Below are 17941 nucleotides of genomic sequence, written 5' to 3'. Positions count from 1 at the left end.
TATATTTTTATTATTTTCAATTTGCATGACTTTATGCCTTTTCCAGTAAATAATATTTATGATTTTATATATTGAGCATTTGTATAGAAATTTTAAAGTTTGATTTTGCTATCTACTTTACACATTTTATTTACCTAAATTTTTAACTCTCACAAAAACAAAAGCAAAAAATGAAACAAAACAAAATATGTCTTCAAAATAGTTTTGGCTGAAGAACTGTTCTCTTTCAATGAACTTCGGAGAAAAAGATTTATGGAGGATGAGCCGGTAATGCTTTAGAAAGGAACAGATAAGGTCAAACATGTTATCTCTATGTTTGGACTCACTATAAAATGTGATTTTGCCATTCTATTAATCAGGGATTTCTCAAAGAACAAAATCAAGAGAATTTGTGTGTGTGTGTGTGTATCTGTGTGTGTCTGTGTGTTTGTGTGTGTATTATAGTGAGTTAATAGGATCACTTACATGATTTAAAACCAGAAATTTTGACCTTAGCTTTCTGTAGGTGATAGAGTAGGAAAGACAGGTAAGTAAGGCAGCCCATGTCTGACATAAAGGACAAATGCTTACACCAATAACTGTTGAATATGTGTTGAAGCATTGAAATGCTGGAGTCTGTTGTCCATAAATCCCTGCAAAACCAAAATTGTAACCACTTAAGAACACTCTTTAAGACGTGGGTGAGTTTCCTTCTTTTGTTTCTTATTCCTAATCTACCAGTCAGCACTACTCACTTTCAAGCTGTTTTTAACACTTCCTTCAATCTGTTATCAAATGTCAATCATCTCTACAAACACTCTTAAGCCACATCCAATAGGATATTTCATGCATTTTCTAAGCAACTGTGAGTACAGTCAAGTTGACAGGTAAGATTGAAGCCATCAAAGATAGATACTCGCAGAACTTTAAAAATAGATTCTATAAAAATTGTGGTATATAATTTAAATTGTCATATTTTTCTTCTCATTTTAAAATTATATTCATGTTAATTATTGCTTATCATTTATTTATTTTATGAAGAATTCCAGTTACTGAAAGAATTACATAAGAAGAAAATGCTAAATATAACAAATTTAAGAAGTCCATTAATGTGAATGGATATAAATTGTAGCCCCAAATAATAGACAACACATATATACATATGTACATGTATTTTTACAGATAGGTACTATTGGAAATACAAAATACACTTGATATCTAAACAATAAAAGCAATTCTAGACTTTAAAATAATGTTTCAAGGACTTTTGCTGAAAAAAAAAATCAGAAAAAGAAATGGATAGATCCTGCCAGCAAGTGACATTAGTGATTCTATTTTACATCATCTCCTTGCTGACTGTAGGGAATTTTTTTCCGCAGGTTTTTAAATTAAAGAGCTTCCATCTTTTCACACTGTTTGCTCTGTTTGTAATTTAGTGAAAGGGCAAAAAGGTTTATAAAAACAGTGAAGTTTTTCACTCCTAGTTTTGTCTGAGTGGAAAATATTTAATAAAGTTGAAGGAATATAGCCTATGAAAAATGTTAAGCACTTGTAACTATTTTGGGGTGCGTACTATTATAAGATGACTTGTCACAGTTGGTTGACAAAATGAAATCTGTCACTAGACTTTCTTAATAAACATACAGTATGAAACCTCTGTTTTTATACTTGAAAATAATTGAAAACTACTAAAAAGAAGATTTCTATACTGCATTATTTTGAGTAGAATAACACAGAAATTTGATTACAGGTTGATGTGATGCAATTTGAACACCATTAAAGAACAAATTTCATACCCATAAAAAATGGATATTTAAAAATTGTATCATATATACATGGTAATATGAAGATATAAGAAATAAATTTAGTCTGTTACTTGATACAAACACTGAAAAGAATGCCTTCGATTGTTTTTTATTGTGTATGCCATAGAATTTATAATTGAAAATATATACACAGAGAATTCTCTGCAAAATACATTACATTTGTTTGCTAGATAATGTAAGCAATGTTAGGAAATAAATTTGAAAGAGAGAAAATACATTCAGTCTTATGGAGTCTCTAAGGGCACATATGGGCAAAATACAGTAGCAATAACATTTTCAGTATATGATATACAGTTATAAACTATGCTTTTAGACCTATATGTTATGTAGATTGATGAACCAAAAGAAGACAATAGAAAATGATTCTGGAATAAATGAGATAAAATGCGTTGATTGTGATAGGTCATTCTTGTTGTAAACTTTAGTTTTTTTCTTTAAATGATGGAATTGACTACAGTAGCATAAGAAGCCAGTTTTTAATAAACAGTGAAAAGAATAGTTTAAAAGTATAATGAATGCACAATTTTATCAGAAACAATTACTCTATATGCCAATAAACTTTATCATTGTTTGACTAAAGAATGTCAGAATAAATTTGTGCAATCTGTAGCAAGATTTATAATACTATTTATTAGTCAATAAAATGTAGAATAACAATATATAGAAATGTGACACTTTCAGTCTGGCAGCAAAGAATATCATCATAGAGTCTGTCTAGTTGAACGCTGTAGAAGGTAAAGTGCAAAACAAGGCTGTTGGGTTTCACATCTTCCCTTATCATCCAGCGTGCGTGAATAATGTGAATCTCTAAGCCTCCAAGGATATTCCCATAGCTCTGAGATGCCTATACACTGTCAATACATGTAGTGCCATATGAATCCTTATAAACTGTTGTATGTGAGTGATTTGATAATGTTGGTTACTTTAAATTTTCAATGAGCTGCAGTGATTGTAGAAGTGGATAAAATTAAAAAGTAAACAGACATCCAAACATGGTTACTGTATTAAAAACATATATGTGGTTGTAAAAAGCGTGTTTGCTCTCTTATTTCCTCTAATTATAGCTGATTTCTAGAAGTGTGTATTGGTTTTGTATAATACTTTCTTTAAAAATTAGTTGCATTCATATTTAAATCAAATCCCATTTCATTCATGAATAAATATTTCATTTAATCAAAAACATTATTAAACAAAATATATTTTAAAACAAAGACATACAGCATTATAACAGACTATATTATTTATCAAAATAATTTTGTACAACCCAAAATGAAACAAAACAAAGTGCAAAATGCATTAATTTGTGTTTTAATGATGAGAAGTCGGTATACCCAAAATCATTATTTAGTGAATATTAAGAACAACATATACTCATATATGCATGCCTTATTTATATGTTATGGAACATATTTGTATATGAAGTATAAGTAGAATATTATTATGATGTTATCTATATAATTTTGTCCCATTAAAAACAGTTTCTGTCCATATTGTATTTTTCATGTCATTTCTGTTTAGTAGAAATCTTAAGCTTCAATCTTTTTTAGAAAAGACATAGAAATGTTAAATGACTTTTGAATATTATAATGACAATTCTGGTTTCAGTACACAATTAGCTACATTGGCTACTACATAGAAAATAACACCAAAAATATAAGTGGTCTCTACTGATCCATCTCATCTTGAAAAGTGTTATAGTATATAGGTTCAGAAAAAACTTTGCTAATTCTTTGTAATCAACGTAACTTTTCTGGTACAAAATATACATGAATTTGCAAGCAGATTTATCTACAATTACTAGTATAAGATCCAAATACTAAAAAAATGGAAAGAAATCTAATAACTATGTATAGAATCATAACAAACAATAAATATTATTCTGAACCCAAGTTCAATGTAGTAGTTAAGTTTAAGAATCAGGAGGGAGGGGGAGGGAGTAGGGGTTTGCGGAGGACAGACTGGGAAGGGTGATAACGTTGGAAATGTAAGTAAATAAAGCAACCAATACTAAAACCATCCTTGTCAGAAACACCAGTACCAGATAAGATAAACTTCCCCTTAAGTAGCTGGTCAGGGAACAAAAGAGATTCCCAAAACTGTATGACTTGTTGCCTTAGCATCTATTTGTCTCCCATACCAAAAAGGTTGGTCCTTTTTGAAGATGTTACCCACTTTGGATGAAGAACTTGGAGAAATCAAGCTGAAACTTACCTGAAGGCCTCCTCCTTGAGGACAAGTGTTCATAATATTAGAAAAGACTGTGTAAGCACTGGAGAAACATCCATAGTGTTACCCTGCTGTAATGCCTGTCTACCACAATAATGACCTACCAGCAATTATTACCAAGAGTACAACAGTGACTTAATTTTTTTTAACCTTGAGGGAGGGATAACAACATACAGCTGGGTAATTAGCATGAGGTCCATTTAACTGGAAATAAATCTTGCCAGGTACTGTAAACCTAACCTCTACCTTTAGATGGAGAGCCGTTATCCGTAAGAGTAAATATATACTACCATTTCTCTATACTAATATATTATCTAGTTGTATTCTGAAACAAGTTTCTTATTCCCACAGAAAATTTTAGCTCTCACCCATCATCAGTGAAGCCTCTTTGCACAATAGATGGAGATCACCTCAAAGATTCAGTTTGTCAAAATACAGAGAATGTTTTCATGTGGATCCAATGAGACAACACTGGGAGTGCTTTAATAGTTACCTTACTTGTAACCACCTAAGATATTGGTATCATTATGGCCCTAATTTCATAAAGTAAGATGCTGAGTACAGAGATAAAATTGCTTGCTTAGTTTTAGTTGTAGTGTGTGCAATCCAGTAAGTGAGCATGTGTGGAGGGCTTTTTCCTGAGTATGGCAAAGTGAGAGATTATAGAAAATTTGAGAAGCACATGATGAGAGTTGTCATGTTTGCCTCTATAAGGATTCACTCCAGTAAACCACTGGTAATTCTCATGAAAGGGTTACTATACAGTAAACAAGATGTGTGTCTTTTTGCAGCTCTGATGCTTTTCATTCCAAATCTGCTTCTGCCACGATGACATACATCTTCTGTCTCCTCACCAGGATTTGAATGAACAGGCCCAGTACCATGGATTCTCAGCATCTAAAACTGGGATATGACTAAACCTCACTGCTTTATATGGTTACCTAGTTTTTCATAATTTTTGACAATAATGAATAGCAAAGAATTACATTAGTCAAACATATACAAGGTCGTAATCCATAATTTAGTTTGGGCAATTGGAAATGTGTGTTTTCTTCTCAACTGCCATACTTCCCTAACTCTCAGATGTTGTATACGTAGCTGTTCCAATGGCATAAACTGTGACTAATAAAGACTGCATCTAGTCAGCTGGAGAGAATAACTTTATGTGAATTAGAGCCTTATTTAAGGAGACAGACTTCCATACATTGGAGGCTCTCATTTAGTAAACCTAGAAGGTAAAACTAAATGAATATTGTGGACAAAACTACACTAAGTTTAGCTTACAGTGAGTACAATTACAAACACATAGGCAAACATATATATGCAAGAACACTTTTCTGGGGTTGAAGGGGTAGCTCAGCAATTAGGAGAACTTGCTGGTGTTTCTAAAACTAAGCTCAGTTCCCAGCACTCACACCATAGCTCTTTGTCGTCTCTCTTGGTACTTGTATATATATTTACATGTGTTTTTCATTTTCTATATTGTTCTATTCTTTGTTTCTACATATATGTTTCTATATACACAACCTATGTGGAAACAAAGAATACACACACACACACACACACACACACACACACACAGTTCAAATGTTATCCCCTTTACCGGTTTCCCCCTGGAATTTACCTATCCCATCTCCCCTCCCCCTGCTTCTAAGAGGGTGTTTCCCCACCCACCCACCCACTCCTGTCTCCCTGCCCTCAGTCCTCACATTCCTGTCCACTGGGGCATCGAGCCTTCACTGGACCACGGGCCTCTCCTTCCATAGATACACAACAAGGCCATTCTCTGTTACATATGCTGCTGGAGCCGTGAGTCCCTCCATGTGTACTCTTTGGTTGGTAATTTAGAGGCACTAATTCTACATAGGTTCATAATTCCACAAGGATTAATGGTATTCATACAGAAAGTGGAATGAGATGAAAAGGAAGTGTTAAAAAAAGAACACATAAATACATACTGATACATTGTTTTTCTTGTAATTCAAGGCTTCAATTAAAATTAAGATCATTTTTATTGATAAAGTATGTTAATAACCAACATACTATTTATAATAAAACAAATAAAATGAACTGGGTAATTGCTTTATAAATGTATCCTAAAGTTACTGTTTACATGATTTTAATCTAGCTATAGAATATAAATAAACATCCTTCCTGTTTATGTATTTGAAATAATGAGATACAGATTTAAATCACATGGATTTAGCAAAACACCAAGCTGGCTATTTTACATGCTATCCTATCATACAGGCAGATGTGAAATTATTCTCTAAACATATGCTGGGGCTTGAGTGGTTTTATGCCTTAATCTCATATCTGCTTTGATGCATATTTTATCCGATAAGCAATCTGGCAAATTTACCATATTAAGAGTTCACAAGAAAGGTAACCTACAACTGAGTAAAACTGCATCTTGAAGCTGAAAACAACATTGTGTCTTTCTTATTTATATTGAAATTTAAACCTTTGATACTAATGAAAAATGCATCTACAAATTTGTATGTTTTCTTTACATTAAAGTTTCCATAGTGTATTAAGTCTTAATAACTTTGTTCTGTAAGCCTGTAAGGCTGAGGAGAAATAATTGTTATATTGTTGTTCTTGTTGTTGTTTGTTTTTGTTTTTTTTTAATTTTGGCGTAAGAAGATACATACAACATTTGTTCCAATGTTCCATAAATTTTGAAATCTGTCAGCCATATCAAATCCATTAAAATTTAAATAGTTACTATACTTAGCTTTACCAGAGTTACTGTTAAACTATGAATGTTTCTGAGAATGGGCATGCACATGAGGAGGGCATATTAAGAGTTCACATGTCTTCCTGTATCTTTCATGGTCTAATTGCCTTGAGACAATCTTTCTCTTTGCATACTTTGAGAGGCCAGGATGTCCTCAGTATCCTAGTCTCTCTAAACCAATTCTGAGGTTATGAGCACATTCATTGTTTCCCAGCTTTTTACGTAAAGCTTCAGATTCAAATTCAGGTCTTCATGTTTGTAGAGCATGCACTCTTACCCCTGTGCCATCTCCCTAGCCTTCACTGTTAACGTGTGATCCTTCCTACTTCTATAATCCTCCATACATTCAGGTTCATAAACCTCTCCTTACTTAGTTCTTAATCCCTGAGGCACTGTATAGTGCATTAAGACTATTATCTTACATTACCATAAATATTTAGTATAAATTACTTTATAAAACATAAACTGGATACCATTTCATCTTTTAGGAAATAAAGACTATCCCACAATAAGATACTAAATCTCCTTAAATATTAGATTGCTATCAACTTCCAATTAGTGACTCATTAATCTCAGTTTATTTTTATTTTTAGTACTCATTTAACATTTTGCTTGATCATGATTTCCCAGAATTCACTTTTTATTTTTATCAATAAAGCTCCACAATATGCTATATTTTCCCCTATAAAGAACACTAATTTTATTTTGAGATGTGCCTCATATACTCCAGGCTGTTCTCAATCTTGATTTGTAACCAAGATTCAATTTGAAGACCTAATATCCTTACCTTTTCTACAAAAATCAAGGAGCTACAGTCATGCATCAATACACACTGCTAAAGGTATTGTGTGGGATCAATCTCGGAGGCTCATGAATTCTAAATAAGCACCTACCACCTGAGACGCATTCCCAGGGCATCAGCTGCCGATATTTGGATAGCATGCCTTAAGGAGTGATTGCCCGATTTCTCCAGTAGTATTTATAAAATCTTCTTTTATGATTACCTTTATAATACTTTATATTAATGCAAATCTCCGGAAGTTGTTGAAACTTATAAGATTCAAATGGCCACATTTCAATGTTTGAATAAATAGCAGCCCGCTAAGCTACTAGCATGTTGAATAGGATGCACCTTTTGCTAGATGTGTTTTCCATGCTGCTGATACCCTTGAGCCTCCTGTGTTCTTGTTGGTAGCCCTCCAGCACACTCAAGTAACAGTAAACTTTGGGTTCGATAAGTTTCATGTGTATAGAAATGTTTCTTTATTCTGTTGTCAGCAACCTATTTAGTATGAATAGATTATTTTTACATCTCCTCAGAAAAGTCACAAGCCAATACATACTTTCAGAAATCTAAAAGAATTTGTATAGATTTCAAGTCATCTTGGAAAAAAGTCTAATCAGCTCATGCATTTTCAAAGCATTGACCATGGTTTGTATTTGAAGCTATCACATATTAAATGATCAATTTGATTAGTTTCCATGAATAAGGGACAGAACCTAAATCACTGGTCAATAAATGTTTTTCATGGGCACTTAAAATATAGTGAGTATACTGTTTTGACGAGGAATAAGTCCTCCATATAATTCTTTGATACTTAGATTGTATTTTTTCTGTGGTTACATTCACATGGGTATGAAACAATTATTAACTTGTATTCTCTCATTGGTATTACACTGTGTTTACTTTCATTGTAACTCTGGATTATGCTGTCAGATGGGCTTTAAGTTTTTTATTTTCTTTATTTACAAATAATTTGTAATCAACAGAATACCTGGACAAATGAATACATGAACTAATGAAGCCCTGAATTCTAGTATAATTATTATGTTTCTTGAGAGGGCTACACTTTCTAGTGTTTTAGTACTAAGCTATATATTATATATTTGTACGTATCAAAAAGGTAAATTAGCAGATGACAGTTGATTTTAGAAAAATCAGAATTATAAACATGTTTCTTACACAATTTATTTTATGCAAAATAGGAGTATACAGTTGCCTTTTTTCTTTTACATTCAGTATAAATTTTCTTTTCTACAAGTTAAAATCAATTTCGAATGTTTTCATTCTCTTGCATATGGTAATCTTCTGAACATGTTATTCATACCCCTGACTGCTCATTTCCTGGTAGAACACAGGCAGAACATTCCTAAAACAGAAAAGCAGCACTCTTCACAGCACTAGCTTGGGTGAAATGTGGTTCAGGAAAAGTGACAGCTCAGGGTACAGCAACAACTTTGCTCTTGAGGAAATCTCAAAAGCCCTGTTCACTGCAGGAATATCTTGAAGTCAGAGTAAACCGAATATCCTATGTGATGCTATGCGGTTTACTGTAGAAGTTCTCCCTTTTGTTAAAATACACAAGATCAACAATAAATAAGTAATCTGCGTAAGCAACTATTCGTAATGCCAAAAAAGGTTTAGAAAATATAAATGTCGAAAACTTCTATAGTTTAGAATGTTAAACAAAGGATAAGTAGAAAGCTGAAACTAAAAGACTTGAAAAAACAGACCCAGCAAGATAGTAAAACAGAGAATTTTCTGTTCATTAATTCTAAATAGCTATATTTAAATAACCGAAGTTTGCCACAAGGAAAAAAATTCAAGACTTTGTTGGTCTAATATGGATGAAATGTATTTATTCATTACATATAAATTAACACTATGCTGAACATTAATTCATTTTAATTTTTATACGAACATTAATACTAGTAGAATGTGTCATTTGAACAGCTGCATAATGAATTTGTGCCACTTTCCTCCACAGATAATAGTAAATTGGTACAGACCTATAAGCTATTCAACAAATTGTTAGACTTACACAGCTGGAAGTAGCAAATGAGAAGCCTGGTTGCTCTTTCAGAGGACATAGAGTAGGCTCCTAGCATCTACATAGTTGCTCACAACCACCTATAACTTCAACTCTAGGTTATACACTGCATTTTTCTGGTGTATTGGGGCAACAAGAAGACACATGGTGCACACATATGCACATAAGTAAAAACACACATATGCATAAAATAAATATAACTAAAAAAAGAAAATTTTGTATGTAATCACATACCTCTATTTTTGCTGGTGTTTGTAAATTTCTATGCATTCTGATATTGTGTGTGATAATCAAAGAAGCATAGGACACTAAGGAAGAGACTTTACTTGAATTGGTCATTGGCAAATTACTACACTGGGTAAAGCACAGTTTAAAATTAAGTTGAAAAAATAATAGTGATGAGACAGTCAATGAAACACTGAATGATATTTATATGTTTTTTTAAAATTGTAAAACATAACAAACTTCATTTTTTGTTTAAAATTACTGAGTAGCAGACACTGATGACAAAGAGGCTGCAAAATGTATCTGAAAGGTGTCTTACTATGCAAAAAAAGTGGCTATTGATTTAGAGAAGTGGTCCATTCATTTTTAAAACAACAGGAGCAAAAGCAAAAAAAAAAAATTAGAGAAAACAAAAATGCTGGTCAAGCTGTTGGCGTATATTATCAAGTATTGCTCTAGTCTTGTTTACTCCTCTAAAAAGTACAGTGCGTTTAAAGTAATGATTGAATTACATAAATTATACTCCTGAATACTGATGGAGAAAGGCAAACAGAAATGAGTGATGATCCAAAGATGAATGATAAAATATCTAAGGAGAAATGTGAGAACTTAATTCCCCTTCATAATCAGGACAAAGAAAACTATCTTCATGGCTGCTAACAAAGCCCAGATTTCTTTAGGAATAGTACTGTGTAGTAACAGAATAAAGGCATGGTAAGTATACTAATATAACTTCTATATTATAGCAGACTTAGTGACTGCAGTTCATGGAGGAGTATGGGCTGTTACATGAGAGTTACTAATATCAAAAATATCATTTATTGCCATCATAAAGAGAATATCACACATATACACACACACAGAGTGAGAGATAGAGACAGAGAGATGCATGCATGCATGCACAAACATGCTCACACATGCATGCATGTATTATTTCTTAAACAAATGTTGTTATCTTTTTGGATTTATGTATACCATTTTCATACAGCTACTATCTTTTCAGAAATATTTACAGCTTTAAGCCTCTGAGATTTTATGCTTCTTGAAGGTTTACCACTGAAGTAGCTTACAAATAGCCTGAAATATTTATGATTGGCTTTGTAGCCAGGTGCCACTCAGAGAAGAAATTTTAGAGGTTGGTTAAAAGACAACACATTATATAGTGGTAAAGCTTTTGGAATACTCAATATAAGAAGATCTTAGAGACAGAAGGATTTAGATGTGTTTTATTTGCTAAATTGGAAAGCTTAGTTTTAAAAAGTTAGATAAAGTGAGAAACCAAGCTGAAGTAATTTATATACAGCCACTCTATTGAAGTTGTTTATCAGCTGTAGAATTTCTCTGGTAGATTTTTTCGAGTCTTTTATGTATACTCTCATATCATCTGGAAAACGTTAACTCTTTGCCAATCCCACATTTGATAGAAGACTAATATCCAAAATACATAAAGACCACAAGAAGCTAACCTTCAAATAATCAAATTAACAAATATTCCAATTAAAAAGTGGGGTTTGTAGCTAAAAAAGAGAATTCTCAACTGAGGAATCTCAAATGGCCTAGAAGCACTTAAATAAATGTTCAACATCCTTAGTCATCAGGCAAATGCTAATCAAAATGACCCTGAAATTCCACCTTGTACCAATCAGAATAGCTAATATAGAAAACTTAGGCTATAGCAGATGCTCACAAGGAAGTGGAGGATGTGGAGAAAGAGGAACACTCCTCCATTGCTGGGGAATTACAAGCTGATAAAACCACTTTAGAAATCAATCTGGTGGTTCCACAGAAAATTGGAAATAATTCTAACTGAGGACCCAGCTATACCACTCTTGGGCATATACCCAAAAGAAGTTCCAACATATAACAAGGACACATGCTCCACTATGTTCGTAGCAGCCCTATTTTAAAAGCCAGAAGCTGGAAACAACCCAGAGGACCCTTAAGCGAAGAATGGATACAGAAAATACGGTACATTTACAAAATGGAGTATTACCCAGCTCGTAAAAATGATGACTTCATGACTTTGCAGGCAAATGGATGAAGTTAGAAAATATCATCCTGAGTGAGACAACCCAGACCCAAAATGGTATATATGGTATGTACTCACTGATAGATGGATATCAGCCCAAAAGATCAGAATACCCATGATATTACTCACAGTCCATATGAAGCTCATCAAGAATGGAGGCCAAAGTATGGATTCTTCAAACCTCCCCTTAGAAGGGTGAAGAAAATAATCATAGGAGGTAGAGGGAGGGAGAGTCTTAGGTGGGAGATAGAAGGGCAGGTTAATTTTTAGGAAGAGACAGGAGAGAAGTCCAGAGGGTCAAAAGAATAAATAAAACTATGTAGCAGCAGTGACTGATGAATGAGGGAACCACCATAAAGTCAGAGATATGAAAGGGTCTCAGGACCCAGTGGGGATGACATTAGCTGAAATATCCAACAGAGGGGAGATAGAACCTGAAGATAACACCTTCAGTAGATAGGCACTGCCCCTAGTTCAGGGAAGGGCCCACTCACTAATCTCAAAATATTTAACCCAGAATTGTTCCTATCGAAAGAAAACATAGGGACAAAAAATGGATCATAGACTTAATGAAAGGCCATACAGAGACTGTCTCACTTTGGGACCCATCCCATCAGCAGACACTAAACCCCTAAACTATAGCTGATGCGAAGTAGTCCTCTGAGACAAAAGCCTAATATGGCTGCCCTCTGAGAAACTTTGCCAGAAATTGAGACATGCACAGCCAAACATTGGAATGAGCCTGGGGACCACAATGGAAAAGTTAAGAAAGAACTGAAGGAGTTGAGGGAGACTGCAACCCCATAGGAAGAACTACAGCATCAACCAGCTGAACCCCTCAGAGTTCCCAGGGACTAAACCACCAGCCAAAACATGTATATCTGGGGGTCCATGGCTCCTGCTACATATGAAACAGAGGATGGCCTTATCTGGTAACAATGAGAGGGGAGGCCCTTGGACTTGTGGAGGCTCATTGCCTCAGGAAAGGGGGATGTTAGAAGGTAAAGCAGGAGTGGGGTATGAATGCCCTCTTAGAGGCAATGATGAGGGGGAATTGGATGGGGATATTGAGGAGGGGAGTCTGGAAAGGAGGACAACATTTGAAATGTAAATAAAAAAAACAATCAATAAAAAAATGTTAGTGTGAAGCCTTATAAAAACTAACTCTAGTACTGATTATTTGCAATGTTAAACTAATAGTACTTCAGGATTGCCATTGTCATTATTTGCTGTTAATATTCTGTTTTTACTCTTTCAAGATAGGAGTGTTTTATATATATTGTTTTGTTCCATTTCTTTATTGAAATTTGAGTAATTGAATTGGGAAGGTGAGAAATGACTTTTACCTGAAAGCTGAAAATATATTATCTTAGGCATTGATTGTGGTAATATAGTAATATGAGAATTTCATGTTCTTACACTGAGCAAATCTGAATATATTTTGCTGAAGGACATGATCAGTGGTTATTTAAAAAGAAGACCATGATAGAAGATATCACTGAAAACAGATATTGATTCTTCTACTTCATCTCTCAATTTGTTGAAGATAAAAACTAGCATCTAGCATTTTAGAATTTGCTCTTGCTTTTGATGAATAGAAGAAATACATATGACATTGTTCTGTAGGCTTGAAGAAACAAAATATGTATGATGTAAGTATGCTTTGTGCTTTCTCTTTGTTATGAGAACAAATGAATCGCAACAGCTAGGTTAAAACCAATCTGGAATACAGAAAAATGTAGGCTGACCTACAACCTGTCCTATTATGTGGATCACAGACACCTGAACAGGCTTCCATAGTGTGAGAGTTTTACTTCTGCGAACAGACACCATGACCAAGGCAACTTTTCTAAAAACAACATATAATTGGGGCTGTTTTACAGGTTCAGAGGTACAGACCATTATCACCAAGGTGAGAACATGGCAGCATCCAGGCCACTCCTGATACTGAGCCTATACAAACCATTGCACATAGGTTTACATAAAGCAGGTTCTTTTCCTTCTGCTTGTTGGTTTTATTCAATTCTGATATATTCCATTATATTCCATTGAAAGCTTGTCTGAGAGACTATTGGGTGTTTCTGAATAAGAGAGGATGTTGGGATAAACTAGAAGGATTAGCTTGAAGTGAGGCTGAAATCAAGATACATTATGTTAGCAAAAAAAATATATATTTCCAATAAAAGGCAAAACAATTAAAAACTTAAATGTTTAAAACACTTAAATTGTTTATGGAAGAATGTGAGATTTGAGAAATGTTAGTAGCTCAATTTTTCTTCAAACATCTATTCCCATAGTATGACATAGAGGTGCCTAATGTAAACAATTCCTTTAACATTTATTGGAAAAAGAATATCGTTGTCAATACATGATGCTAAGTAAACTACTTGTCCTCATGTAGAAAAAAAAAGCGAGAGCCTTGTTACTTAACCTACACAAAAATCAATTTATAATGGATGTGGATCAAACCTGAATGTACAACATTTAAGTCTGAAACAGAAAAAAAAATAGGTACAGGAAACTCTTAAATATGTGGGTATAGGGAATGACTGTGAAAATACTCAATAGACCAAACAGATTATACAAAAATAAAAAGCTTCTGTACAGTAAAAGAAACAACTGAGTTAGGGTAAAATCTACTGACAGTTTAATCTTTTCTAGTTAATTATGTGAAGAAAAGATTAACATAAAGAATAAATTTAAAGATCACTATGTACCACCTCCCCTGCCAAAAACCTTAAAATACAAACTGTCCAATAAACAAATAGACTCATGAAATGAACAGTAAGTTTCCAAAACAGAAGTAGATATTCATGTATCACGTTTAATAATCACAGTAATGCCAATCAAAACTATACTGAGAATTTCTTCCCCAGCCAGAAAGGCTATCATCTATTGAAGAAATAAAAATTATAAGGCAAAATTTCAGAGAAAAGGGGATTCTAATGAATTGCTATTTCCATTGATAGAAATGATAGGTATGAAAATAATGTTTTGTATCTATGCATAAAAGTTTATATTTTCTTTCATTTGCAGATTCTTGTTGTAATATTAATATATATTATATATTCTATTGTGTTATATTATATCTATATGTAATGTTTATCATATATATATGACTGTTGAGCAAAGTGTATGACAAGAAATATTTTTCTTATGACACATACAAAAATATATAAAAATACATATACTATGTATTTTTATTTGTAGATATACATAATAAGTATATGTATGATATATATTATAAGCACAGAACTTATTAGAAAAAGACAAACGAAATCATATCAATATTTCAGATAACAGAAAGATATGCTAAAAGGAAGACTAAATTGATTTAGAATATGGAAAATTTATGCTTGAATACTATGCTTGGAAATTAATCTTTTACATGGACTAGGGCAAGTGCGCATTCCTCGTGTGTTTGTCAGCATAACAATCTATATGATGTAAGTACTTTTGATTGTCTCAATGTATTCTTAGCACTTAAATTATAGCAGGGCAACTAATTAAGACAGGTCTATTAACTCTCATTAATAGATGCTATGACTATGAAATAGTTTAGTGTGGAGAGGACATAAAAAAGTGCTTTAGGAGAGTAAGCAGTGATTGTCCTAATTGTTAGAAGATAGAATACATAAATATCCCCATAGCCTAAATTTGTGAATAAGACTGATAGTTTTTCCATTGCTAAAGGAGAGAAAAATAGGATACAAAGGTTGGTAAGTACCAAGCATTAGATTTGGGAAAATAATCTATCATAAATTCTTTCTACACTTAAATTTTTGGAAAACACAGTAATAAACAAGCCAGAGAAATGTCTTATCAGTGGCAGTTTCACAAAAATGTACTCAGTGGAATAATATGAATTATCTACAGGTCCCTAGGAAACAAACTATGTAAAACTCACTGTGAAATCTTAATATCCTACATATATATGTCATATTAGTGACAAACAAAATCACTAATCCTTAACCATTCAGATGTTTTAAAACTTCTTGAAGAATGCATGTGAGTTAAATATAATTCTAAAATATTGTCACATATATATGAATATTTAATTGATCTTTGCTTCTATCAGGAAAATATTCATGAACGCAGCAGTATGAGGATATTTCTGAGACCCTGTGAGAATTACAAGGAAACAACGAAGATTCTTGTAGTTTCTGTTCCTCCATAGGATGGGTTGTTTTGGGCATGAGCTTTCATTCCTCTCCCAATTATAAGATAGAAGTGGGTTTTATTTTAGATTACTCATCATCTAACTCATTATTATTCAGAATATTTCCAGGCATGTATGATCCTCATGTGATCATGCACTTGGGAGTGTGCACATCTCTGACTAAAATGAACTTTGGTCATATATCTTTGTTTAACACTGTTAAATTGTCTGATGCCCTGAAATAAGATAGCTATTGCTACCCAAAGGCAATTTGACACACCTAGGATCTTGACTGGCTGAGAAACACTTAAAGAAATGTTCAATATTCTTAGTCATCAGGGAAATCCAAATCAAAATGACCCTGAGATTCCTGCTCACACCAATCAAAATGGCTAAGAACAAAAAATCATGTTACAGCAGATGCTGGCAAGGATATAAAGAAAGATCAACACTCCTCTATTGCTTGTGAGACTACAAGCTGTAGAAACCAATTTGGAAATCAATTTGGCAGTTCCTCAGAAAATTTGAAATAGTTCTACCTGAAGACTCATCTATACCACTACTGGGCATATACCCAAAATATGTTCCAACATATAACAAAGACACATGATCCACTATGTTTATTGCAGACTTGTTTATAATAACCAGAAGCTGGAAATAACCCAGATGCCCTTCAACAGAAGAATGGATACAGAAAATGTGTTACATTTACCCAATGGAGTACAACTCAGCTATTAAAAGGAATGACTTCATGAAATTCACAGGCAAATGGATGTAACTAAAAATATCATCCTGAGTATGGTCATCCAGACACAAAAAGCACACATGGCATGTACTCACTGATAAGTGGATATTAGCTTCAAATCTCAGAATATCCATGGTACAACACACAAACCATACGGAGCTTAAGAAGAAGAAAGACAAAAGTGTAGATACTTCAATCCTACATAGAAGGGGGAACAAAATGATCACAGGGGGTAGAGGGAGGAAGGGACATACGAGGGAGATAGGAAGGAGAGGAAAAAAGGAGGACAGGATCAGATATCGGAAGAGAAAGTAGAGAAGTTTAGTGGGTCAGGAAATTGAATAGAAACATGTAGCACTGGAGGATATGGAACTGGGGGCAGTCACTAGAAAGTCCCAGATTCTAGGAATGCAAGAGGCTCACAGGATCCAATGACTGACTTTAGCTGAAAATCCCAACAAAGTGGAGATGCAACCTTTAGAGACCACCTCCAGTAGATAGGCATGACCCGCAGTTGAGAGAGGGGGCCACCCATGCATCTCAAAATTTTTAACCCTTAAATGTTCCTGTCCAAAAGAAAGATAGGGACAAAAAATAAAACAGAGACTGAAGGAAAGGCCATTCAGAGACTACCCCACCTAGAGATCCATTTCATCTGCAGACATCAAACTCCTACACTATTTCTGATTCCACAAAGTGCTTGCTTACAGGAGCCTTATATGGCTGTTCTGTGAGAGGTTCTACCAGCACCTGACCAATACAGATGCAGATACTCATAACCAACCATAAGACTGAGCCTAAGCTTCCCAATGGAAGAGCTAGGGGAAGGACTGAAGGAGCTGAAGGGAATTGCATTCCTATAAGAAGAACCCCATAATATCAACTAACTGGACTGCCCAGAGCTCCCAGGGACTAAACCACCAACCAAAGAGTATACACAGAGGAGCCAAAACTCCAGAAACATATGTAGCAGAGGATAGCCGTATTTGGCATAAATGGGAGAGGAGGGAGGTGTGATGACCCACAAAGGGGAGATGCTAGAGGGGTGAACAGGAAGTGGGCAAGTGGATGGAGAAGCACTCTCATAGAGGCAAAGGGGAGAGGGAGGGATTATAGGGTGGGGGTCTGTGGAGGGGTAACCAGGAAGGAGGATATCATTTGAAATATGAACAAACAAAATG

At 34.0% G+C, this 17941-nt stretch overlaps 1 protein-coding gene across 2 annotated transcripts in view; it reads right to left on the bottom strand.

Moving 5' to 3' along the window:
- Window positions 1-17941, bottom strand: part of Klhl1 (kelch like family member 1) — a 350430-nt gene that overhangs the window by 247589 nt on the left and 84900 nt on the right. The window lies entirely within an intron of this gene.

This window comes from Grammomys surdaster, unplaced genomic scaffold, assembly GCF_004785775.1.
Source record: "Grammomys surdaster isolate TR1022 unplaced genomic scaffold, NIH_TR_1.0 126124, whole genome shotgun sequence".
NCBI lineage: Eukaryota > Metazoa > Chordata > Mammalia > Rodentia > Muridae > Grammomys > Grammomys surdaster.
Note: the sequence above shows the minus strand (reverse complement) of the source record. Positions and strands in the feature narration are given on the sequence as shown.